The sequence below is a fragment of the Schistocerca piceifrons genome, chromosome 2 (assembly GCF_021461385.2).
Source record: "Schistocerca piceifrons isolate TAMUIC-IGC-003096 chromosome 2, iqSchPice1.1, whole genome shotgun sequence".
In the NCBI taxonomy this organism is placed as follows: domain Eukaryota; kingdom Metazoa; phylum Arthropoda; class Insecta; order Orthoptera; family Acrididae; genus Schistocerca; species Schistocerca piceifrons.
This window is the reverse complement of record NC_060139.1, coordinates 892,412,887-892,438,921: the sequence shown is the minus strand read 5'-3', so window position 1 is coordinate 892,438,921 and position 26,035 is coordinate 892,412,887. Positions and strand designations below refer to the sequence as shown.

Sequence of the window (26,035 nt, the reverse complement as noted above, 5' to 3'; positions counted from 1 at the left end):
TGTACTGGCTGGACTGGCTGGGAGTCAGATCATTCCCCAAGGACACAGATACGTAAATAATTCTGTTGTGCAATAGACTGAACGATAACAACAGAATGGAAAATGTGAATAAGTCCCATGCGTTGATTCTTACATAAAGAATTAAATGTTTCGAAATTGAAATGCAGTTTCGGCTACCTGTGGAATTAAATGTCTTAGCTAAATCGGACTCCAGTTTACTACAATCATTTCCCAAAAGCTCAATGTGGCGCGTGCCCCCGGACTCCAACCGCGTGCTGATGTAGTCGACGCCGTAGAGCTTCTGCTGCCACAGCTCTCGCGGCAGAGTGGAGACACGATGCGACATAACGTCAGTCCCCATAGATATACGGGAGAAAAAACCTGAAAAACTTCCGAAAAGGCGTTCCTCACGTAATCGTTGAATCTCAATTACAAGTCCGCAGCGTTTCCACTTATGCGAACTCGTATAATTGATGCTTTTTATTATTAATATTGAATTGTTAATTGCCCGGATTTGCAGTAGTTATTAATTCTTCTCTCGTTCGCATAGCACACACCACTGACTGCGAGGAAATATTTCAGTTATCAGGTTTTTCTTACGCTGTTGTCTCTTTGCTATGGAATTGTTGTGTTGGTATGCAGCGAGATCCAGAGATATTCTTTGATTCAGTCTTTATAAGATTGCGTCGTAATACGAAAATATTTTGAAGTTCACTTCTCGACTAATGACGTGAATATTTGCACTTCAGTGAAATAGTCTTTCAAGAGTAGTCGTTGATTGAGTCATTTATCAAACTATTTAGTGATGTAGTCCACACCGGATATTTAACTGGTAACGAACAGTTTGTTGTTATTTTGTCACTAAATACTTATAACTCCCGCACCACACGCACACGGAATAGTTTAGTTAAGTCAGTCCGATTGAGTTATAGTTTCTTGGCAATTACCACAACTCAACACTTTAGCGTAATTGTTTTATCTTCACTATGTCGTGTACTTGGGTCCTACTCAAGACTAATTGCGTGTATTCTTTCATAAAATGGTCACTTCTCCTTAAGGTCCAACTAATTTAAAGTCAAGTCCAATGTTCACTAATTCCGTTATTAGATTTCAATTAACCCGCAGTGCACGGTTAAATGAGTCTATCTGTTCCTGTCTCAGTTCATAAAATCAGTTTCTTAAGCCGCGAATCCCTTCACGCAACAAACACCTCTAAACGCGAAAACAATCTCGTCACGATTCGCAATCCCAATAATTCAGATCAGAACTGCTCTCGTACGTCTGCACTGGATGAGTTCTAGCAAGCGACTTCTTCTGTGGAAGAGCATTGAAGGCGCATTGAATTTCTTCGTTGCGCCTACAACTCTCTTCCACATAAAAGTTATCTCTGATGACATTACTTTGGGCTTAACTTTTGAGATATTAATTTCACTTTTGTCACATGGATATTTGTCCATTGCTGAAATACGATGTTTTTTTCTTTCTCTTTCGCTAACAATTATGCTCAGTGGTGTACAATGTAGTTGTTGACAAAACTCTTTCGTGTTAGCTCATCGGCAAAGATGTCGTAACTGCCAAGATGACTTTCCCTACATCATGCTCTTTCTTAACTGACTTTAAGGTGGTCGTTGGGGCGTCACATCATGTATTATCAAGAAAGCAAAATTACCCAGTAACGTGAGCAATAAACTGCGAAGTGAGAGGAACTGCCGATTATGCACACTGAAAGACAAATCAGAGGTGGACTGGTCTGGAAAAGTCCGCAAGGAAAAAGTGGGACTGAAGTGTACATCGTATTACTAGGTTATTTTAGAAATTCATAACTGCGGATGAGTGTGAAGAGATTAGCCCGATAGTACTGGAAAGGGGTATGAGAACTGCATGCAGATGGATGAGCAGTCGAATCCCTGCCCAGGTGTTAAGTCATGAAACCTAAACAAATTTAGAAACTACGAAAAATGCCTAACTACATCCCTTCCCAGCTTCCCCACTCTGCTCGATAATCTCACCTAACTTGGTGAGTCAAAGCAACGAGGGGCACCTGCTGCTGATCATCAGCTTCTATCAGATCGGCTGACGTTCAAAAATACAACTTCAGCTTCTGCCTTGCGTCTGAAGTCACAATGTTGCTTCTCCACGTCTCCAGTACACAAACCTCTGTTTCCGTGAAAGGCAAAGGTACCGAGCTCGTACCTCGGTTCAGCACCCAGTTGTAATCTTCCAGGAAGTTTCATATGACGGTATACGCCCTAGCGATCTCTGGAGACTGGACGTCGGGGTCCCCTGCTCACATATTTTTAGAGGAACCATCGAAGATGCCGCCAGGTTCATACGGCACACCAGGTACAGAACATGCAATTGACTGCAGATACAGAGGAAGTTGAAACATGTATTAGCTGCTCTATTTTTACATGCACCAGTATCTCCCGTATTATCAGCATCAGACATTAATCGACCGGTAGAAACGCTATACCAATTTCGATAAAATGAATGATGTATGGCATGTGTCAATGCATCACTTGACTGACGTCTTTTGACGTTAGTGTTACCATGATGCTTTTTAGAAGAGTATCAGTCTTGCAGACAGCAGCCAGATTGAGGTGCCCAAATTGGAGCCTCTGAAGAGAATATACGTTGTTACACAACATTCATTATTGCCATACAGACCCAGCCCTCACGCTATGCTATGGGGCGCGATTGTGTATACAACGCCGTCACCTCTGGTTTGCGTAGAGGGTTTTTGAAAGGCAGCCATTACATTTCTGACGTGTTGGTTAGTGGCTGTAACCTATCTTCGACGTCTGTGTAATGTTACCTTTGAACAGGATAACGCGACATCGCATACCGTTTGTGTTGTCCCGACTTATCTCAACATACACTGTTTGATCAAAAGTATCCGGACACCTGGCTGAAAATGACTTACGAGTTCGTGGCGCCCTCCATCAGTAATGCTGGAATTCAATATGATGCTGGCCTATCCTTAGCCTTGATGACAGCTTCCACTCTCGCAGGCATATGTTAAATCAGGTGCTGGAGATCGGCCTTTACGCCTTTGTGCTGTACGCGTCCCTTCACGTTTCCACTTCACTGTCACATCGGAAACAATGGACCTAGGGATGTTTAGGAGTGTGGAAACCTCGCGTACAGACCATGACACGAGTGACACGCTATCGCCTGTAAACGTTCGAAGTCCGTGGGTTCCACGGAGCGCCCCATCCTGATCTCTCACGATATCTAATGACTACTGAGGTCGCTGTTATGGAGTACCTGGGAGTAGGTGGCAGCAAAAATACACCTAAATATTGAAATGATATGTTTTGGGGGATGTCCGGATATTTTTGATCACATAGTGTAGTAGGTTGTGTTCGTTTGTTGCCATGTCCAGAAAGTCCTCTAGATCTCTCATCTTTTGAAAACATCTGGTCTTGTATCGCCGAGGAACTGGCATGCCACGATTCCCAGAAACAGTGACTCTGGCTTAGAGATGAGGCAACAAGAATCACAAACTCGCATCTGGTACCCAGCCTCCGCTCCACTTGATGCCCAGCTGAGTTGGAGCCACTGTTGCTACCAGATGTGACACCTCTGTGCACTAAATTTTGCACCCTTTATAGTCCTAAACCTCCTATATATTTAATCAAGTGTTCCTCTCGCTATGCTGCTTATGCACAACATGTCCAATTTCTTTACTTATTACTCTTCCAGGTCCCGCAATTCTGATTCCAGGAGATCTGGGGCTCAGTCCTCAGTCAGTGCTAACACTTCATTTCATTTATATATATATATATAGTTTAACGATATATATATATATATATATATATATATATATATATATATAGGGTGTCACAAAAAGGTACGGCCAAACTTTCAGGAAACATTCCTCACACACAAAGAAAGAAAATATGTTATGTGGACATGTGTCCGGAAACGTTTACTTTCCATGTTAGAGCTCTTTTTATTACTTCTCTTCAAATCACATTAATCATGGAATGGAAACACACAGCAACAGAACGTACCAGCGTGACTTCACTTTGTTACAGGAAATGTTCAAAATGTCTTCCGTTAGCGAGGATACATGCATCCACCCTCCGTCGCATGGAATCCCTGATGCGCTGATGCAGCCCTGGAGAATGGCGTATTGTATCACAGCCGTTCACAATACGAGCACGAAGAGTCTCTACATTCGGTACCGGGGATGCGTGGACAAGAGCTTTCAAATGCCCTCATAAATGAAAGTCAAGAGGGTTGAGGTCAGAAGAGCGTGGAGGCCATGGAATTGGTCCGCCTCTACCAATCCACCAGTCACCGAATCTGTTGTTGAGAAGCGTACGAACACTTCGACTGAAATGTGCAGGAGCTCCATCGTCCATGAATCACATGTTGTGTCGTACTTGTAAAGGCACATGTTCTAGCAGCACAGGTAGAGTATCCCGTATGGAAGCATGATAACGTGCTCCATTGAGCGTAGGTGGAAGAACATGGGGCCCAATCAAGACATCACCAACAATGCCAGCCCAAACGTTCACAGAAAATCTGTGTTGATGACGTGATTGCACAATTGCGTGCGGATTCTCGTCAGCCCACACATGTTGATTGAGAAAATTTACAATTTGATCACGTTGGAATGAAGCCTCATCCGTAAAGAGAACATTTGCACTGAAATGAGGATTGACACACTGTTGGATGAACCATTCGCAGAAGTGTACCCGTGGAGGCCAATCAGCTGCTGATAATGCCTGCACACGCTGTACATGGTACGGAAACAACTGGTTCTCCCGTAGAAAAGATTGCTGTATGGTGTGGCAGGTGGCAGTTGACGCAAAATAACGAAAAGTGTGAGGTGATCCACATGAGTTCCAAAAGAAATCCGTTGGAATTCGATTACTCGATAAATAGTACAATTCTCAAGGCTGTCAATTCAACTAAGTACCTGGGTGTTAAAATTACGAACAACTTCAGTTGGAAAGACCACATAGATAATATTGTGGGGAAGGCGAGCCAAAGGTTGCATTTCATTGGCAGGTCACTTAGAAGATGCAACAAGTCCACTAAAGAGACAGCTTACACTCGTTCGTCCTCTGTTAGAATATTGCTGCGCGGTGTGGGATCCTTACCAGGTGGGATTGACGGAGGACATCGAAAGGGTGCAAAAAAGGGCAGCTCGTTTTGTATTATCACGTAGTAGGGGAGAGAGTGTGGAAGATATGATACGTGAATTGGGATGGAAGTCATTACAGCAAAGACGTTTTTCGTCGCGGCGAGATCTATTTACGAAATTTCAGTCACCAACTTTCTCTTCCGAATGCGAAAATATTTTGTTGAGCCCAACCTACGTAGGTAGGAATGATCATCAAAATAAAATAAGAGAAATCAGAGCTCGAACAGAAATGTTTAGGTGTTCGTTTTTCCCGCGCGCTGTTCGGGAGTGGAATGTTAGAGAGATAGTATGATTGTGGTTCGACGAACCCTCTGCCAACCACTTACATGTGAATTGCAGAGTAGTCATGTAGATGTAGATGTAGATGTAGCACTCTCCATACAGTGACGTGGTCAACGCTACCTTGTACAGCAGCAACTTCTCTGACGCTGACATTAGGGTTATCGTCAACTGCACGAAGAATTGCCTCGTCCATTGCAGGTGTCCTCGTCGTTCAAGGTCTTCCCCAGTCGCGAGTCATAGGCTGGAATGTTCCGTGCTCCCTGAGACGCCGATCAATTGCTTCGAACGTCTTCCTTTCGGGACACCTTCGTTCTGGAAATCTGTCTCGATACAAACGTACCGCGCCACGGCTATTGCCCCGTGCTAATCTATACATCAAATGGGCATCTGCCAACTCCGCATTTGTAAACATTGCACTGGCTGCAAAACCACGTTCGTGATGAACGCCAACCTGTTGATGCTACGTACTGATGTGCTTGATGCTAGTACTGTAGAGCAATGAGCCGCATGTCAACACAAGCACCGAAGTCAACATTACTTTCCTTCACTTGGGCCAACTGGCGGTGAATCGAGGAAGTACAGTACATAGTGATGAAACTAAAATGAGCTCTAACATGGAAATTAAGCGTTTCCGGACACATGTCCACATAACATCTTTTCTTTATTTGTGTGTGAGGAATGTTTCCTGAAAGTTTGGCCGTACCTTTTTTGTAACACCATATATATATATATATATATATATATATATATATATATATATATACACACTCCTGGAAATTGAAATAAGAACACCGTGAATTCATTGTCCCAGGAAGGGGAAACTTTATTGACACATTCCTGAGGTCAGATACTTCGCATGATCACACTGACAGAACCACAGGCACATAGACACAGGCAACAGAGCATGCACAATGTCGGCACTAGTACAGTGTATATCCACCTTTCGCAGCAATGCAGGCTGCTATTCTCCCATGGAGACGATCGTAGAGATGCTGGATGTAGTCCTGTGGAACGGCTTGCCATGCCATTTCCACCTGGCGCCTCAGTTGGACCAGCGTTTGTGCTGGACGTGCAGACCGCGTGAGACGACGCTTCATCCAGTCCCAAACATGCTCAATGGGGGACAGATCCGGAGATCTTGCTGGCCAGGGTAGTTGACTTACACCTTCTATAGCACGTTGGGTGGCACGGGATACATGCGGACGTGCATTGTCCTGTTGGAACAGCAAGTTCCCCTGCCGGTCTAGGAATGGTAGAACGATGGGTTCGATGACGGTTTGGATGTACCGTGCACTATTCAGTGTCCCCTCGACGATCACCAGTGGTGTACGGCCATGTAGGAGATCGCTCCCCACACCATGATGCCGGGTGTTGGCCCTGTGTGCCTCGGTCGTATGCAGTTCTGATTGTGGCGCTCACCTGCACGGCGCCAAACACGCATACGACCATTATTGGCACCAAGGCAGAAGCGACTCTCATCGCTGAAGACGACACGTCTCCATTCGTCCCTCCATTCACGCCTGTCGCGACACCACTGGAGGCGGGCTGCACGATGTTGGGGCGTGAGCGGAAGACGGCCTAACGGTGTGCGGGACCGTAGCCCAGCTTCATGGAGACGGTTGCGAATGGTCCTCGCCGATACCCCAGGAGCAACAGTGTCCCTAATTTGCTGGGAAGTGGCGGTGCGGTCCCCTACGGCACTGCGTAGGATCCTACGGTCTTGGCGTGCATCCGTGCGTCGCTGCGGTCCGGTCCCAGGTCGACGGGCACGTGCACCTTCCGCCGACCACTGGCGACAACATCGATGTACTGTGGAGACCTCACGCCCCACGTGTTGAGAAATTCGGCGGTACGTCCACCCGGCCTCCCGCATGCCCACTATACGCCCTCGCTCAAAGTCCGTCAACTGCACATACGGTTCACGTCCACGGTGTCGCGGCATGCTACCAGTGTTAAAGACTGCGATGGAGCTCCTTATGCCACGGCAAACTGGCTGACACTGACGGCGGCGGTGCACAAATGCTGCGCAGCTAGCGCCATTCGACGGCCAACACCGCGGTTCCTGGTGTGTCCGCTGTGTCGTGCGTGTGATCATTGCTTGTACAGCCCTCTCGCAGTGTCCGGAGCAAGTATGGTGGGTCTGACACACCGGTGTCAATGTGTTCTTTTTTCCATTTCCAGGAGTATATATATATATATATATATATATATATATATATATATATATATATATATATATTACTGGATAGGTATGTTCAACGGTCAGACAGAAGAGTGTATCGCCACCAACAGAAACATATCTTGTAAGACCCAGAGGCGTTCAGGTAAAAATCTTGGGGACGGAAAGCTTTACCCCTTTCCATGAAAGGAATTCTTGCAAAAATGCAAGGACCTTATCATCCCGTTCCTTGCACATTTATGCAGTTTCTGTGATATCAAGAAGTAACAACTTAAAACTTTAAACGATATCACTAATATACTGGAGGAACGCTTATTTGCCACGTCAACTTTCAACACTCGCCTTGCGTTAGCAAGACCAGTCACAGAACCTATTAGTGGCAGATCGTATCAACTTGGCGAGGTTGCTTGTGGGGACAGGCACGTCCATAGTATATTGCTGCGTCCTTTCCTGCGCCTTGCAGATGATGATGTATACACTGCACATTGGAAGAGCTGGTCGTGGATTGGCTGGACTCAGGATCTGGGTGAATGGCTGTAACAGTGTGCATTGATTTGAAGTCTGACACGAAATAGTGGTCGAAAAACAGGGTGTACGGTTTACGAAGAAATGCCCTCTTTAATTGTGGCGATTTACAAAAGATTTTAACACTGTCAGTTATCGTTCATCTGCACGCCATAGAGATTACAGAGGTCTTACACTGGTGTATCGAGCCAAAACAATGACAGTCACATTTAACAAACTTTCTAAAGCGCCGCAATTCGACTAATGAGGCATATTGTACCACGATCAATGACATCTATTCCTGACACCCAACAGCCAACCTCTGGCGTCCCTTCCCGACTTACCTTTATTACCTTGACACAGGGTAGGAAACTGCGACCCTCTGTTTCGGGCCAATCAGGGTGCTCCGTTTTGTTGCATATAGATAAGCTGCCTTCTGGGGTCGACCAATGGCCACATAGCCGACGTACTGCCACTTCACTGGGTCCACTATGCAGGACGCCCTGTCCTCCAGTTTATTTACCCTCTCTCTCACACAATACAGTGGCAACATATTGCCCAACGCTGAGTAATCGTAGGTATCAGTCATTCAGTACTCCCTGTTAACATACTCATTATAAATCCATCAGAAACGTTGAAGGAATTGAAACAAAGACAGCCTTCAGAGTATTGAAATCGCAGTAACAGTGTATTGATGTGGTCTATATAAAGGCCTGAATAGTTAGACTGTTACAAATAAGTAGCTGACATACAGGTGACATTTTTTAAGATCACCCATTTTACTAAATTATTTTGTGAGACAAAGTAAAAACTGTGCGTCACACCTGGTATTAAAATCCTGATGCCAATCTTTTGAGGGCATCCTAAGACCAACTCAGAAACCAAGCAGACAGCATACTGACTTTCCACCGTCTCTTCTCGGATGCCTTTGAACAGGGCCGTGAGTCTCATTAAATGATGTGAAGTTAACAGATCCAGATATACGGACATACTGCATGCGTGTTATCGTCTGCATCCAGTTATCAGATGCAATTATTTTATTTTTTACGAATTAATACTGTGTTGATTTCATGATCACCTACTTGACACTAAATGGACGGCGATCGTAGTCTGCTACCCCAGTACTGGTTCCTGCGCAGAGCCAGACACTGTTGTTGTAAGCCATACACCTAGGAAAACCCTCCAAGATAATTTGCCCTATCGATTAGACAAATACACAATGAAACAGTGCAAAAGAATGGACACAAGTCAACTAATATTGGAATTTTTTAAAAATATCAGTGTGTTCTGTCGCGTATCGCGAAAAAGTTTCATTGTGGTGATGACGGTACTTTTGCAATCTCAGAATCCAGCAATCACATGGCCAAGTGGCCCCCTGACCTGTGATGTGGTGGTCTTAAGCACTAGGTGGTCTATGATTGTCCCTACAATCTGAACGCTATGTCACGCAGAATTCGAGGTCTTTCTATTTTCACCCAGCTACTGAGTAGATATTTGCCATGGGTAGATGATAGTTTATATTTTGATTAACATCGTCTGTGCACCATGTACTCATCGAACCTACTTCTCTTAGGACGCTTTCATAAATACGTGTTAAGTGTAGTATCGCGTACACAATCTGATCAAAAGTATCCAGACACCACAATATAATACGGAATGCACCACTAGACGTCACGAGACGCGGACTTGCCAGTATAAAAGGAGTCGGGGAGTGTTATGTTTTCAGCAGAGAAGCAGTATGGCAGAATGGATCGATCAGTAGATTGAATTTCATCCGAGTAACAAGGCCAGTTGGTACATATCAGCCATTCTGATGTTCCCCAGATCGATTGTTGGTGATGTGACTGAAGCTAATACGCGAAGCAACACCTCAGCTAAACCGAGACCAGGCTCACTTCATATTCGGGCGGAGTGGGACCGCCAAGCATTGCGAATGGTTGTTATGTTCAAATGTTCAAATGTGTGTGAATTCCTAAGGAACCAAACTGCTGAGGCCATCGGTCCCTAGATTTACAAACTATTTAAACTAACTTATGTTAAGAACAACACACACACTCATGCCACAGTGAGGACTCGAACCTCCATCTAGAATGGCCGCACAATCCGTGACATGGCTTCACTAACGGCGCGACCACTCCGCGCGGCTGTGCTGGCTATAAAAAATTGTATATTTGAGTTTGATGAATCCTGGAGAATGTTAATGTCATCACGTGTTGTGCCAACAGTGAGGCACGGAGGAGGTGATGTTGCAAAATAAAGGTATGGTTAGGGTGTGCTTCACTTATTCCAGTTAAGAAAGCACAGAATGCAGAAGGATGTGAAGACTTTGACAACATTGTGTGCTACGCACAGTGGAGAAATATTTCATAGACAACGATTGTTTGAATCAGCATGACAATGCATCTTGTCATGAAGCAGCATTTGTGACGCAATTGTTTGTGGACATTAACATTCTTGATATGGACTGGCGTGCCCAGAAACACGACCTGCACCCAATGGAACGCCTTTGGGGTAAGTCAAAACGTCGACTTAGCTCCAGCCTCATGTGTCCAACACCAATACACAAAATGAAGAACAAAAAGGCTCAGCGCCTTGATGGCATCCACCCCGAAACCATCATACAAGCTGCTCCACTTATCGTACCATACCTGACAGACTTGCTGAATGATGCTCTACTAGAAGGACGAATGCCGACTATATGAAAGACAGCAAATGCAGTTATAATCAGGAAACCGAAGGACAAAGACTCGACTGACCCTAAGACATACACACCAATATGCCTCATTAACATTTTGGCAAAGGTACGGGAGAGATTGCTGTGAGACAGACTTCAGTCGCACCGGCAGCTCTTCGGCCTTAGCCCACATCAGTTTGGTTTTCGACCACATAAATACATCGACGATGCAGTAAATAGGGCCACAGAAATGACACAGACAGTACATGACAAATACATAGTAGTAATTCTAATTGACGTAGCTGGTGCTTTTGGCAAACTTTGTTTGCAAGACTTAGAGACATGAATGTTGCACTGGCTCTGTACAACAGCCTTATTGAGAATATTGTAAACAGAGGATAGTGGAACGGAAGACTGGTCGCCGAAAGGGTATAAAGAGGGCAAGAAAGGGTTGTCCGCAAGGATCCACATGCGGACCAATTTTCTGGGACGTAGCCATAGAACCACTACTGAACCCACTAGCAGACAACGATATGGCTAACGGGTTGGTTGTGTACGCTGATGACATTATAGTCAGAGTATCTGAAAACTGTAGGTACCCATTAGATAGTAAAGCTACGTGGCCCCTCGCGTTCACCGGTGAATGGTGCACGACAACAAACTCACAATAGCAACAAACAAAAATGTTTACTTATTTCTAAGAGGCATGCTGAAAACAAATCCAATTATAAAGTTAAACAACATATCTATGACAAGGAAAGCTATGACAAGGTACCTTGGCATTTATATTGTCGAACATTTAGACTTAAATGAACATTCCAGACTGACAATTAATAAAACGACGAAACTCATGGATAAACTAGCAGGACTGAACACTACAAGATACAGACTACCCCTTCAGACAGCTAGGACGTATTAGACAGCACTCTTTGAGTCAATAACCTGTTTTGCGGCTACTGCTTGGGCACATCGATTATGCTCAGGTACGCATAAAACCATTGTGAAGCGCGGCCGGTGAAGTGTTCTACTCAGAATGTCAGGGGCTTTCAACACGACCTCGATTGAGGCACTGTGCGTGTTACTGGACGTTTTCCTTATAAATATTATAAAACGCCATAGAGCAGCTGCCTACTTGCAGAAGAGGGGAAGACGCGACAAAATAAAGAGAAGTATTGGACAAGACACAAACGACAAGCGGAAATCAAACTAACGGAGAACTGATACATGGCAGACAGAATGGGACACAACTAATAAGGGAAGAGGAGTCTACTCTTTCTCCTCCAGTATACAAGAGCGGATGAATTTGAAGCAAGTAAATCCAACAGGTGGCATGGTACACTTTCTCTGGGGCTATGGCCCGTATCCTGTGCCTCTCCACAGGTTTGGTCTAAAATAGAATCACACTTGTGCCTGAGGTGAATAACACACCTGAACACACAGTGCTCACTTGCGATGCCCAAGGACACGTAAGACCGAGTTTAGGGAACCATGGCATAGGGTAGTTAATACGCAGACAGGATGGCTGGAACTCTATAAACAACATCGCTGACAAAGTATCGCGAGCACTATAAGCGACATATAAACAGAAGACACCAAATGCTAGACTAAGACAGGCTCCACATCAGACAGATCAGCAGTACATAGTAAACGACAAAGACACAAGCACAGACAAAGAATCGGATGCTATATCACACATAGGAAGTGAAGACGAGATAAACATATAAACATAGCAAAAGTAAACGAAGGTTCTACTACACTAAATCTAATCAATATGAAAATGTAATTCTCTGTATAGTTGTTTGTCATATCCTATTATAGCACGTAACACTGTCTGAGGATGTGACATTTCTTCTTCTTTCGCTGCATCATGTGTGACTGGCTCGAAGGTTTACCAAGCCCTCGCACTGACATTTTAAATCAACTCTCAATCTCCACTGTTACTTTAAGTTCGGAAACCCAGTATAACCTAAATAATAAATACATTAAATTTAGTATTAGCACTGTCAATAAAACAGATGTAACCGTACACGCAAAAGGTAAAAAGGAAAGAACTGTCACATTATATCCAAGTCAAACTGCCATCTCTTGTTTCTTCCATTAAATACACTTTTAATTTTAATTTAAAATACTTCCACAACCTATTATGTAACTTATTTTCTATCACTATCTAAGTAGCAACAAGTTCAAACCAAATTTTATGTATACATGTAAATTAAAAAATAACAAATTATATATATAATTTGTTATTTTTTAAAAAATTACAAATTACATATATATAATTTGTTATTTTTTAATTTATATACATATATATATATATATATATATATATAAATTTTTTAAATTTCAACCAAAAAATGTACTAGTTATAAAACTGAATTTGATGACACAACATATAAAGTCACACAGTGCACGACCTGCTGTATAATAACAAGTTGCTGGTCTTTACTTGAGAAATGAATAAATGAAATAAAAACCAATACCCTCTCTGGTTTCGACACTTCAGGAATATTGGATTGCCATTCTTCCAGAAGCTGACGCCTAACTGAAAGTGTCCCCAGCAGAGTACTAGTCGTCATAAAGACGAGTGGTGGACACACTCCATGTAAATGTTCACTAGTAAGTGTCCAAATACGATTGATCCGCGGCGCGGGGTGGCCGCGTGTTTTGAGGCGCCATGTCACGGATTGCGGAGCCACTCCCGCCAGAGGTTCGTGTTTTCCCTCGGGCACGGGTGTGTGTGTGGTTCTTAGCGTATGTTAGTTTAAGTAGTGTGTAAGTCTAGGGACCGATGACCTCAGCAGTTTGATCCCTTAGGAACTCACACACATTTGAACATTTTGAACTTTTGATCAGATACTATACGTAATTTCTGTCGGTGGTCGTATGCCACCAGTGGAGGAAGATCTAATTTCCAATATCATCTATAACGAAGCCGCAAAGTTCATTATAATGATGAGAAGCCAGAAATTTTAAAAGTGTTGGCTCAAATGGCTCTGAGCACTATGGGACTTGAGATCTGTGGTCGTCAGTCCCCTAGAACTTAGAACTACTTAAACCTAACTAACCTAAGGACATCAGACACATCCATGCCCAACGCAGGATTCGAAACTGCAACCGTAGCGGTCACGCGGTTCCAGACTGAAGCGCCTAGAACCGCATGGCCACACAGGCCGGATTTAAAAGTGTTGAAGAACCAAACAAGGAACATGAATATTTCTGAAGACAGTTGCATGCAGACACTGAAAACGTCTATCAGACACACAGGACATATACATGGCCAATAAATTAGAAAATACAGAGTCGCATATTTTTCCACGTAGTCCTCATTATGTGTAATGCGGCATCCTTCCGTTTCGGAGTTGAAGGGATACTGAATGACAGAATCATTATTTTTGCGAATGCAGCCACTCATGCAGCGCGGTATAAAAATCATTATCGGTTCCAGTATTCTTGCCTCACGGTGCTCTTTCGAGCAGTCCGAATACGTAAAAGCACTCGGGACGACTTCTGGCGAGTACTGCTGCTACGGTTGAACAGGTGGTTAGTGGAGTAAGCGTTGTCATATTGCCACAAAAGATTTGCAATCAGAAGGCACGTCATTTACTCCAGACTGCAGCCTGAACGTGATTTCATAAAGGATTAGAATATGAATTACTGATTACTGTTACTCCCCTTTCGATTTAACATCCCAAAGTAGCCCTTATCCATCCCGGAGAGACTGAACATGTCTGTTCCTGCCGACGGCTGAATGCGTGATGCTTTCGCTCTCAGCGAAATTCTGTGGCGCGCAATTTCCTCCTCGATAGTTTCAGGTTGATGGTAGTGCACCCGTGTTTGAATTCCGTAACAATTTTGGCCAGAAGTCCATTATCTTTGACCTGGAAATGGTACAAACGTTCTTCCTGGCCATTAACGCGATGATCCCTCAATTCAGCAGGCAACTCAAGTTGTGCCCATAGGGCATAGGTGGCCACAGAGGAAGCAAGAGGGGACATCTCTGCGCCACCCCCCCCCCCAATCCCCCATCCCCACACCATCCACCATCCTAGAATCTGCAGTACAGAGTTCTATTGTATAAGGGAGTCCATAATCATGCGTTCTGTGAGATACAGTAACAGTTTTCTACCACTCAAGGAATTCAGTTATTGTGGCATGAAACGTACTGAAACTCACCAACTAATTTACGCAAGAAACAGCGGTTTTAGACTCTTTGCCCTCTGTCTCTTCGAATATATTTCCGGAGAGTATTGAATCACAGTACGTGATGACAATATTGTTTGCTGAACCAAAACTACTATCCAAAATTAGTGGCTTTGTCATTTACAGGGTTATGCTTGTAGTTTCTTCACAAGGCCTTCAATTGGAGCAATGTTTTCTTTCATCACTGCATGGTGTGCTGGTTTGGTGCGGAGCGTCTTCCACATTCGTTATGCATCTCTTAAACTTCCTGCAGCATTCCTAGCCTTCTGCAGGGAGACGCACGAATCACCACACTGTGTTCTCATCCTGGGATACATTTTCAGAGATTCAGCAGTTTCAATGCTCAAAAAATTGTCACAGCCAGTTCCTCCATTGCGGTGCTAGTCAACAATGGAGCAGCCCTCTTTGCAGTGAGGCATCATCCTTTTTACGAGAGGCTGCCAATTCTCCGTCGTTTATAGAAACGCAAAGGAAATTCCTACCGGCTTTCAAATTGACAGTAAAAATCTTACGAATTTTATTACGCTTTTAACATTTTCATTTGAGTCATCCACATACACATATGATTCTATGGACGTATCTGTAATTCAATGCCATAACAGTGTCGTAGAACTGGGAAGAAATTTCATAACAATAATCCTTTTAAAATTATGATTTCTTGATGTTACTGTAGTGGCTTGAAGATGCACCACTTGGAGTTTTATGTTTCTTTCAACAGTAAAATATTGCTTATTTGAGCATTCTGACACGGGATAGTACATCCGCAACTGCTCAATACTTAGGAAATTGGATAATTTTTTTTGTTTCGTCCGTGTCAGTTGCACTGATATAAAATTCAGCTGTAGTGGTTACCGGTTTCGGACTGACACACCCATTTTCTAACGACAATTCTTAAAATTGCAACGTACATGTCATAAAATAATGTGTACAAGCAGTATGTATGTCTATATTATATATATGCTTATACACATACCTTACTATTAGCCGTTATTATTCATACAATACGGTGCCAAAAGGCACAGAAAAATATACAGTGGGCAACAAGTATCCTCACTGATCTTAGCCAAACTTCCGTTGCAACTGACTGGCCCAACCTAACTATCAGATACTACCTACAGCAGTCAATAAGACATCTTTGTAGGTGTCGCCATCATACATAAGGGCATGCGCATGTGACTGCCTATTAGATTTGTATGGTGTTGCGCCAACCATTCACTTTGTATTGATAGGGTTTACGAGTAAAGCAATAACAAATTTATATTGCAGACAATGCTGACAATTTTGTTTTACAAAATAACGTGGGATCCAAACGAAAATATCAATTCCACATTACAGCTCTCCTGTACATAAACCTGTATTTTTGTAACAGGGTACAGTACCAAGCATTGCTACGTTGCATACAAGGATTCAATGCCAAAACCCAAAATATAGTGTTCGTTATAGCATGTTAGACACAAGCTGTCTAAAATAAAATAAGACGAATGACATAAAACAGATACAGCTTTACAAATTACGTTAATAGTAAACCTTTGGTATAAAATCCACAGCACCACACTGAGCGTCATCCGACACAACCGTCACTCATGACGCAAAGGCACAATTCACAGCCAAACCTTATTTCTGCACTGATCATATAGCCATAAGTTTACAAAGGCGTCCTGTTGACTATTGTAAGTGATATTTGACACTTAAGTTGCGTCAGTCAGTAGCAACGGACGCATAGGCTGAGATCAATTAGGATACTTGTTGTCCACTGTGTACTTTTATGTTCCTTTTCGTACCATATTATATCGGTTATGGTTAATATCAATGCATGTCTGTAATCATATGACTGCCTATAATATGGTCAAACACGCTGTTTGTGTGATAAGTAATTTGTAATTTTTGGGTGAGTGATTTGAAAATGGGTTGTCATCTTGAAACCGGTAACCGCTACAGCTGAATTTTATATCAGTGCAAGTGAGACAGACGAAATAAAATACTTTTCCAACTCCCGCAACAGTAAAATGTTTCGCCTGAATAGTCGATAATTAATTCATATTGATCTTCTAAAAACTTGAATCTTCATCTCCTTCTTCTGTAGCGCTGTAGCCCTTGGTGAGCCATAGTCCCTTCATTTATTTTTCTCCGTGTTTCTCTGATTATTGCAGCTGTTTTCCACCACAGGACTCACATTCGTGAAATCCTCTGATAAGTCACCAACGCAGTTTCTTCTAGACCTCTGTTTCCATCTAATAGCTTGGATCACACCTTTCGTCATTTTCTTTTTCATTCTATCCTCCGCCGTTCTTCCCGCGTGTCCTATACATGGTATTTGTTGTGATTTGATAAATTTCACTTTATTTCTTCTTTGTATTAATGCATGTAGCTCGGTGTTACAGCGGAATTTCCAGCTTCCTTACTCTCTTACTGGACAATAAATTTTGCGTAATGTTTCTCGCTCAAAGGTTCTTAAAGCATTTTTGTCATCTGTCAACGTCCATACCTCTGGTCCATACTTGACAACTGGGCACATAAGGGACTTACGTACCAAAAGTTTCATTCTTCTTGTAACAAGACTAATTGCGAAAAACTGCAGATTTGCCAAGGAATCCCTGCTCATTGCTTATATCCTTTCGTATGTAGTCTTTCTAAGGCTGTCATATTTATATGAAGGCTCCCAGGTAACTAAAAGAGGACAGTTCTTCGAAATAATCCCCGATTATCCTGGCTTCAGAGAGAGAAATTAACATGTATTTTGTTTTTCTTTTTTTACTTTAATTCAGATTCCTAAAGCGTCTGTTTCCACTGCCAGGTACGTTTCTGTAAGTGTGTTGGCATCTCTTCCTACTACTGAAATTTCATAGGCATACGCATACACCTATCTACACTCCTGGAAATTGAAATAAGAACACCGTGAATTCATTGTACCAGGAAGGGGAAACTTTATTGACACATTCCTGGGGTCAGATACATCACATGATCACACTGACAGAACCACAGGCACATAGACACAGGCAACAGAGCATGCACAATGTCGGCACTAGTACAGTGTATATCCACCTTTCGCAGCAATGCAGGCTGCTATTCTCCCATGGAGACGATCGTAGAGATGCTGGATGTAGTCCTGTCGAACGGCTTGCCATGCCATTTCCACCTGGCGCCTCAGTTGGACCAGCGTTCGTGCTGGACGTGCAGACCGCGTGAGACGACGCTTCATCCAGTCCCAAACATGCTCAATGGGGGACAGATCCGGAGATCTTGCTGGCCAGGGTAGTTGGCTTACACCTTCTAGAGCACGTTGGGTAGCACGGGATACATGCGGACGTGCATTGTCCTGTTGGAACAGCAAGTTCCCTTGCAGGTCTAGGAATGGTAGAACGATGGGTTCGATGACGGTTTGGATGTACCGTGCACTATTCAGTGTCCCCTCGACGATCACCAGTGGTGTAAGGCCAGTGTAGGAGATCGCTCCCCACACCATGATGCCGGGTGTTGGCCCTGTGTGCCTCGGTCGTATGCAGTCCTGACTGTGGCGCTCACCTGCACGGCGCCAAACACGCATACGACCATCATTGGCACCAAGGCAGAAGCGACTCTCATCGCTGAAGACGACACGTCTCCATTCGTCCCTCCATTCACGCCTGTCGCGACACCACTGGAGGCGGGCTGCACGATGTTGGGGCGTGAGCGGAAGACGGCCTAACGGTGTGCGGGACCGTAGCCCAGCTTCATGGAGACGGTTGCGAATGGTCCTCGCCGATACCCCAGGAGCAACAGTGACCCTAATTTGCTGGGAAGTGGCGGTGCGGTCCCCTACGGCACTGCGTCGGATCCTACGGTCATGGCGTGCATCCGTGCGTCGCTGCGGTCCGGTCCCAGGTCGACGGGCACGTGCACCTTCCGCCGACCACTGGCGACAACATCGATGTACTGTGGAGACCTCACGCCCCACGTGTTGAGCAATTCGGCGGTACGTCCACCCGGCCTCCCGCATGCCCACTATACGCCCTCGCTCAAAGTCCGTCAACTGCACATACGGTTCACGTCCACGCTGTCGCCGCATGCTACCAGTGTTAAAGACTGCGATGGAGCTCCGTATGCCACGGCAAACTGGCTGACACTGACGGCGGCGGTGCACAAATGCTGCGCAGCTAGCACCATTCGACGGCCAACACCGCGGTTCCTGGTGTGTCCGCTGTGCCGTGCGTGTGATCATTGCTTGTACAGCCCTCTCGCAGTGTCCGGAGCAAGTATGGTGGGTCTGACACACAGGTGTCAATGTGTTCTTTTTTCCATTTCCAGGAGTGTAGTTTGCTTAAATATGGTTTCTCGTTTATTAATGTTATTTGCTACGCTGTGCAGGGCAGCGTTGAATAAGACAGTGGAGAGGCTGTAATACTGATTCCCTACTTTACTAAAGGCGAAGCTTTCACTTTTATTGTTGAATACCTTTACTTTACCTCAGTCATTGTCATTTCTTTCAGAACTATGTATAAGTCTTGGCGATTAAGCTGTCAGACCTAGTTTGATCTCGTTGAACAGGAATCGCAGATCTATGTTATATACATAGAATTTTCAATGATTATCCGTCCGAATCAGTTGTTCCTATGTCTTATCGAAAACCATACCTATATTCCCAAAGTTCGCCTTCCGCTCACTTTCGTATTCTTTCATTTATTATATTTTAGAAGATCTTAAAAGCTGTGTGTAGTAGTATCATACCTCTATGAAAACCCCAATTAATTGAACTAGAGTCTAATCATTTGAAGAAGAGGATTATTAGAACATGTGTTTCACGTAAAGTACTTAGCGCATTAGCGTTATTAATTTGTAAGTATTTTTCATGCCTACAGTGATTGTAAGTAATAAAAATATGTCGAAGCATGTACTAATCGACGAATAATGCATAAAGGGCAACTTGAAGTCTCTACAACAGCTCACTGGAAGCATTAACTGCATAGTTTAATTTGAAAAAATTAATCTAATGCCCGCATTTCAGAATGGTTCATAAGGTAAAGATAACAAGCCTTTCGTTATTTTACGAGGTGGTATGTTTGAAATTCCCTGACTCTCTGTTCAACCGAAGCTACTCCGAGGTTACCACTGTGAAGATGTAAAGTTCCGCCACAGACAAATACGTTCCGTAAATAACATTACTGAAGCCCATTGTTGGTGCGACGTCTACTCAGAAGAAGGAAAGAAAAAGGCAGAAATAGAAATCTGTTGTGTAGTTTTCACAGGTAACACGACTGTTGTCATTTTAATTGATTTAGGGGCATTACAGAAAACAAACGTGGATGGTAAGTAGAGGTAGAACCCCGTTTTTCCCGAATGAGAGCCCATTGTCTTTTCCTCTGTTCTGTCTTCCTATGTCGTTTCCTATTCGGATAGTGAGCTGTCAAACTAATGTTCACACCTGAAGGACGTGTGGCTTTTAACAGTGTCGTAGTTCCATTTTGCGAGAAACGTTTGGTCATTGACCATAGACTATGAAGCATCTCTCGTGACCATACACCGAGTAATAAGTTGATAATAGTTGATCTAATTATGTTGCTTAACGTTTTTCTATCGTAAGATAGCAGTTTGACTGGTAAAACTAGCAACGGTGTATGACTGTTTGATTACTGAGCCTGTAACAAAATACTTTTCTAAATGCGTATATGCGGAATGAAGCGACGTTTAGTAAATTTGTATGATAACCGGGAATCGAACATGGGTCTCCTGCTCACCAGGAAGATGTTCTAATCACTGCGCCACAGTAGGTCTGCACAAATGCGCAGGCTGCCCTAACACATCTCCCTCCTTAACCCACATTCCCAATCGCGCCTCAGTCCGCTCTAACCATTGCAGAGGTTCTCCAACTGCAATGGAATAGAACCTCGGCATTGAACGAAACATGGGATCCTCCCTGAGAGCCAGACATAGGTACTTTAATCAAATGATACTATATGGTTCCAAAGACCTTTTCAGGTCTCAAACACTTATGATATACGTATGTAGACTGAAGCGACGAATGAAATTTTTTACGAAAACTGGGATTCGAACCCATGTCTACTGCTCATTAGGCAGATGTGCTAACCACTACGCCTCCATGACGCAATGGCTTTCAACAAGTGCACGGACCATTTCAGCGTGCCTCCCTTCTCAGGGGGAATTTGGACTGATGAGGGAGGCATGCTAGGGTAGTTGGTGCATTGTTAAAAGTCATTGTGCCAGGGAGGCGTAGTGTTTAGCAGATCTGCCTAGTGAGCAGGAGCTCCAGATTCAATATAGGCCTTGGTACAAGTTTTCAATTGTCGCTTCAGTCTACACATATACATGATATATGTTTGAAACTTGAGAAGTTCGTTGTAACAGTATAGTTTCATTTGACTTTTTAAATTCTTATTTTCAAGTGATACAACACAGAGCTATTAGCACCGGCTCCAGCGCCACCACACGGGCGCGGGGCAACGAGTTCAGCTGCGTAGACCCGTTGGGTTTGAAAGTGAAACAGCAGGCACGGATAATGCTTATGGCGGAGCTCACAAAAATTCATTTATTCATTAAAATAGAGCGGTGTTCTGTCCAGGATATTACACTGGGCACAAATGCGAGATTACGTCCACTATACGTGGAACTGCATGCGAAGAGATATGAGCTCCTGCTTCACTGACATTCTTCGGGAGGAAAGATAGCGCGAGTTGGGCGCGTATTCGCTTAATGAGGGTTTTCACAGCCGGCTCACGGAAGGTGTTTGAAGACGCTGCTTAATCGCGTGCCTCTGCCAGAACAATCAGGTCCGGCCCCACGCCTGCAACAGCAGAAGCGCCGCCAGCCGCGTGTTGAATGCCGATGAGGCGCCGCGTCCACGCAGGTCGTGAGTGGCTGGCTAGGGCGGGGAGGGGGGGGGGGAGGAGGAGGAGGGGGGGGGCGGGGGCTGTTCCGAGATCCACCCAGTGCCGAGGCGCTCCTGCTTGGCATTCCGTGCTGAACTAAGTGTACCGCTGTTTGCGCACGCAGCGTGAAATTAGCTCCTACTGGAACGGGCAAATATTACCGCCTCACTCGGGTGCAGATACTGTCCTCCGTCCTAGTAGGTGTGGCCGAGACACAAATACTATTTCCGTAGTCTTGCCGATTTCCAGTTTCTTTCCTAGTTCTAGAAGGGGAGAGGCCGAGTTTAATTTCGTTTATTCTCTCATGCGAAATAATGTGCACCACAAGCTGGAGATGCGCTGAATATTCATGTTTTCTCGCTTAGGGTATGGCGGTTTGGCTCCAAGGCAACACACACACACACACACACACACACACACACACACACATACACATGCAAGCACACACTCATATAAATACACTACCGTGCTGGTTACGTATACACGCAAATAGTGAGAGAGAGCGCGAGTGAGATAGTCCGCGAGTAAGAGGGAAGGAGAATAGAGGAAAGGTAACGTAACAAGGGATGAGTGAGACAAATATAAAGAGAGAGTGGTCAACAAGATAATGAAAGGTAATTGAAATGAAAGGAGAGCGGAGGTCACAAGCCTTTAGAGAGGGGAGGTCACATACTACATGACGTTAGTAATCTCCTAACCATGCCCGCTCGGTTGGTCGTGAGGTCTAACGCACGGCTTTTCGGGAGGGAAGAAGCGCCTGGTCCCGGGTACAAATCCGCTCGGCGGATTTGTTTCGCGGTCCGGTGAGCCGGCCAGTCTGTGGATGGTTTATAGGCGGTTTTTCATCTGCCTCGGCGAATGCGGGCTGGTTCCCCTTATTCCACCTCAGTTACACTATGTCGGCAATTGATGCGCAAACACTGTCTCCGAATATGCGTAAACCACCATTACTCTACCACGCAAACATAGGAGCTACTCTCGTCTGGTGTGAGACGTTCCCTGGGGGCGTCCACCGGGGGCCAAACCGCATAGTAACCCTGGGTTCGGTGTGGGGCGGCGGAGGGGTGAAGTGGACTGCGTTAGTCATCGTAGGGTTGTGGACCACTGCAGCTGCGGAGTGGACGGAGCCTCTCCGTCGTTTCTAGGTCCCCGGTTAACATACAATACAATACATACATACAACCTCCTAACCATGTTTACTTGCCACAAATCGTCCCTGAACTTCTTACGTATATTAACTACAAATTCTCATAGATTCATATTATGTTAAACTGTCATTAGAAGGAGACTTGGTTCGGTATTTATTGCACATAGAAACTGTGTGTCATAGAGCAAAACTCGGATTACAACACCCATGTACAGTGGTCACTGTCCCACTCGAATTTCACTACAGTATATGTACCCACCACTCTGAGAATGAAGATGACTATACTTAACCGATTAGTTATGAACGGATGACATTAGAGACCAATTTAATTGCTTGGATGCCCTAACCGAGGTTGTTTATTTTCTGATGTGCAATAGACAAATGAGATCTGTCAATTGAGAGTTAATCCACTAAAAAAACTGACTTACCGATTTAAACGGTAAAAATAATGGAATGGCTCAGTTCACAATACACAAATTCATCTATACGATTCAAATTCACAGACAGAAGACATTATCGCATAGAACGTAACCAATGACACAACAAAATTATTTGTATGGTTCAAATGGCTCTGAGCACTATGGGACTTAACATCTGAGGTCATAACTCCCCTAGAACTTGGAACTACTTAAACCTAACTAACCTAAGGACATCACACACATCCCTGCCCGAGGCAGGGTTTGAACCTGCGACCGTAGCAGTCGCGCGGTTCCGGACTGAAGCGCCTAGAACCGCTCGGACACCGCGGCCGGCAATTATTTATAAATAATCACAATTACAAACAAACAAATCATACAAGTAAACGGGAAACTGGAACAAAACAAAAAATATAATTTCTAATTATTTGCATATCTGAGTAAGCGAACCGACATACAGCATAACAATCTAAGAACAACGTTAAACATATCTTCTCATCCCTTTTGTCTTCAGAGTCGGTTCTACAACGAGCTTAAATTCCAATTTTTATGCTGGAGACCAAATAACACCAGCTTGTATACAGGAGGCAGGTATTCCAATACTAATGACATCGCGCGCGTTAATGCTGGAAATTAGAGAATGATAACTCCATATGTGCTGAATTAATTAAAAATCAAAGCTACTTCAGAACAAACACAAACACATGCAGAGCACACTTTCAAAATGTGGAACTACTACCACTAGAACTATAGTGTCATTTACAAACCGCATTAGTAGAGAAGGAAGTGTAATACAGATTACCAGTAAACAACAATGCACGAGTGGATTAGCGTAAAGACTCCTTGTCATTACAGAACACAGAAAATAATAACTAATACAGAGGAAAATATAACCGAGGAAACTGAATGACAAAATTGGATATCATCTTCGCTGACTATAACAAGTTTTTATACTTACGACTTGACAGCCTTCATCGTGCACAATTATAACTGTCACATAAATTTGAGTTACTGAATGTATGGCGACAGAGCACACTCGAGATTTTTCTTCCTCGGTTGCTGTATAAACAGCTGAATTGAGCTTCGTCGATTGAATGATGGGGTCATAAACAATGAAGATTTTATATAAACCGAAAAAAATTAACATCTATGGACATGTATTGAAATAGAGCCTTTAATCTGAACTGTTAGGTCCAGGTACACTCAGTTGCTTTCACTTAAGATCTACTATTGCTTTCGTAAATTCCTTGACAGCAGATCCTAAATAATATTGAACTAATTAAAAAAGGACACCGCACTGGTGAAATTAACATCTGTTTATGACTTACTCATTCCATACAGTTTATAATTTTGACTACTAAAAGCAAAATCTCTTACACTGCTGTCATGTACTTTTCGTGGTTGCAATTTTACTGAGGTAACTCTAGTTGGCATGGTCTATCTTCCTGATGCAAAACAATCCAGCAAGTAAGATTGCAACACATTCTTCTGAAATGCGAATGGAACATCGAAATTGGCGTGATATTATTCTCTAAACAAGGGCAACGGCCTTGCCGCAGTGGCTACACCGGTTCCCGTGAGATCACCGAAGTTAAGCGCTGTCGGGCGTGGCCGGCACTTGGATGGGTGATCATCCCGGCTGCCATGCGCTGTTGCCGTCTTTCGGGGTGCACTCAGCCTCGTGATTCCATTTGAGGAGGTACTCGACCGAATAGTAGCGGCTTCGGTCAAGAATACCATCATTACGACCGGGAGAGCGGTGTGCTGACCCCACGCCCCTCCTATCCGCATCCTCTACTGAGGATGACACGGCGGTCGGATGGTCCCGGTAAGCCACTCGTGGCCTGAAGACGGAGTACTATTCTCTAAACGCAGTTTCTCCTTTAATACTTAACTAATTATACAGATTTAGTAGCCCATGAGGTATCACAAAAATGGTTCAAATGGCTCTGAGCACTATGGGACTTAACATCTGAGGTCATCAGTCCCCTAGACTTAGAACTACTTAAACCTAACTAACCTAAGGACATCACACACATCCATGCCCGAGGCAGGATTCGAACCTGCGACCGTAGTAGTCGCGCGGTTCCGGACTGAAGCGCCTAGAACCGCTCGGCGACTCCAGCCGGCGTTATCACAAAACTAATTGCTAGAGATGAGGTGGAATCTTTCTTCTTACTGGTGTTGGAACCGGGGCTGAAGGCGCAGGTCTGATGCCGAACAATGGGCGCAACAAGTAGCGACAACGCAATTCTGTGATGTCGCCTACGGCGTTACTGTCACATTGTGATGTTGCTATTACAATGTTACGTTACTGTCACAATGTGACATTACTGTCACACATTTCTATACGATATTATGTCATTTTCTGCGGTTATTTTACAGTTATCTAGTGAGTATACTAGTGCATTGTGTCTGACATGGCAGCCCTGCTTTCGGAACGGTGCGTGGTTTGCCAGCTGAAAGACATTACGTCGAGCCGGGGCTGCTTTGGGTGGAATGAGCAATTTGTGGAGCTCGGTCAACGATTCGGTCAACCGCTATTGAAAGATAGACTGGCGTCTGCACCCTTTGGGTGTATGTACGCCGCCAGTCCACAGAGAATAAGTGAACAC

At 44.2% G+C, this 26,035-nt stretch overlaps 1 pseudogene; it reads left to right on the top strand.

Moving 5' to 3' along the window:
- Positions 1-24,960: 24,960 nt before the first annotated feature.
- Positions 24,961-25,078, top strand: LOC124778328 (annotated as a pseudogene).
- The last annotated feature ends 957 nt before the right edge of the window (positions 25,079-26,035 follow it).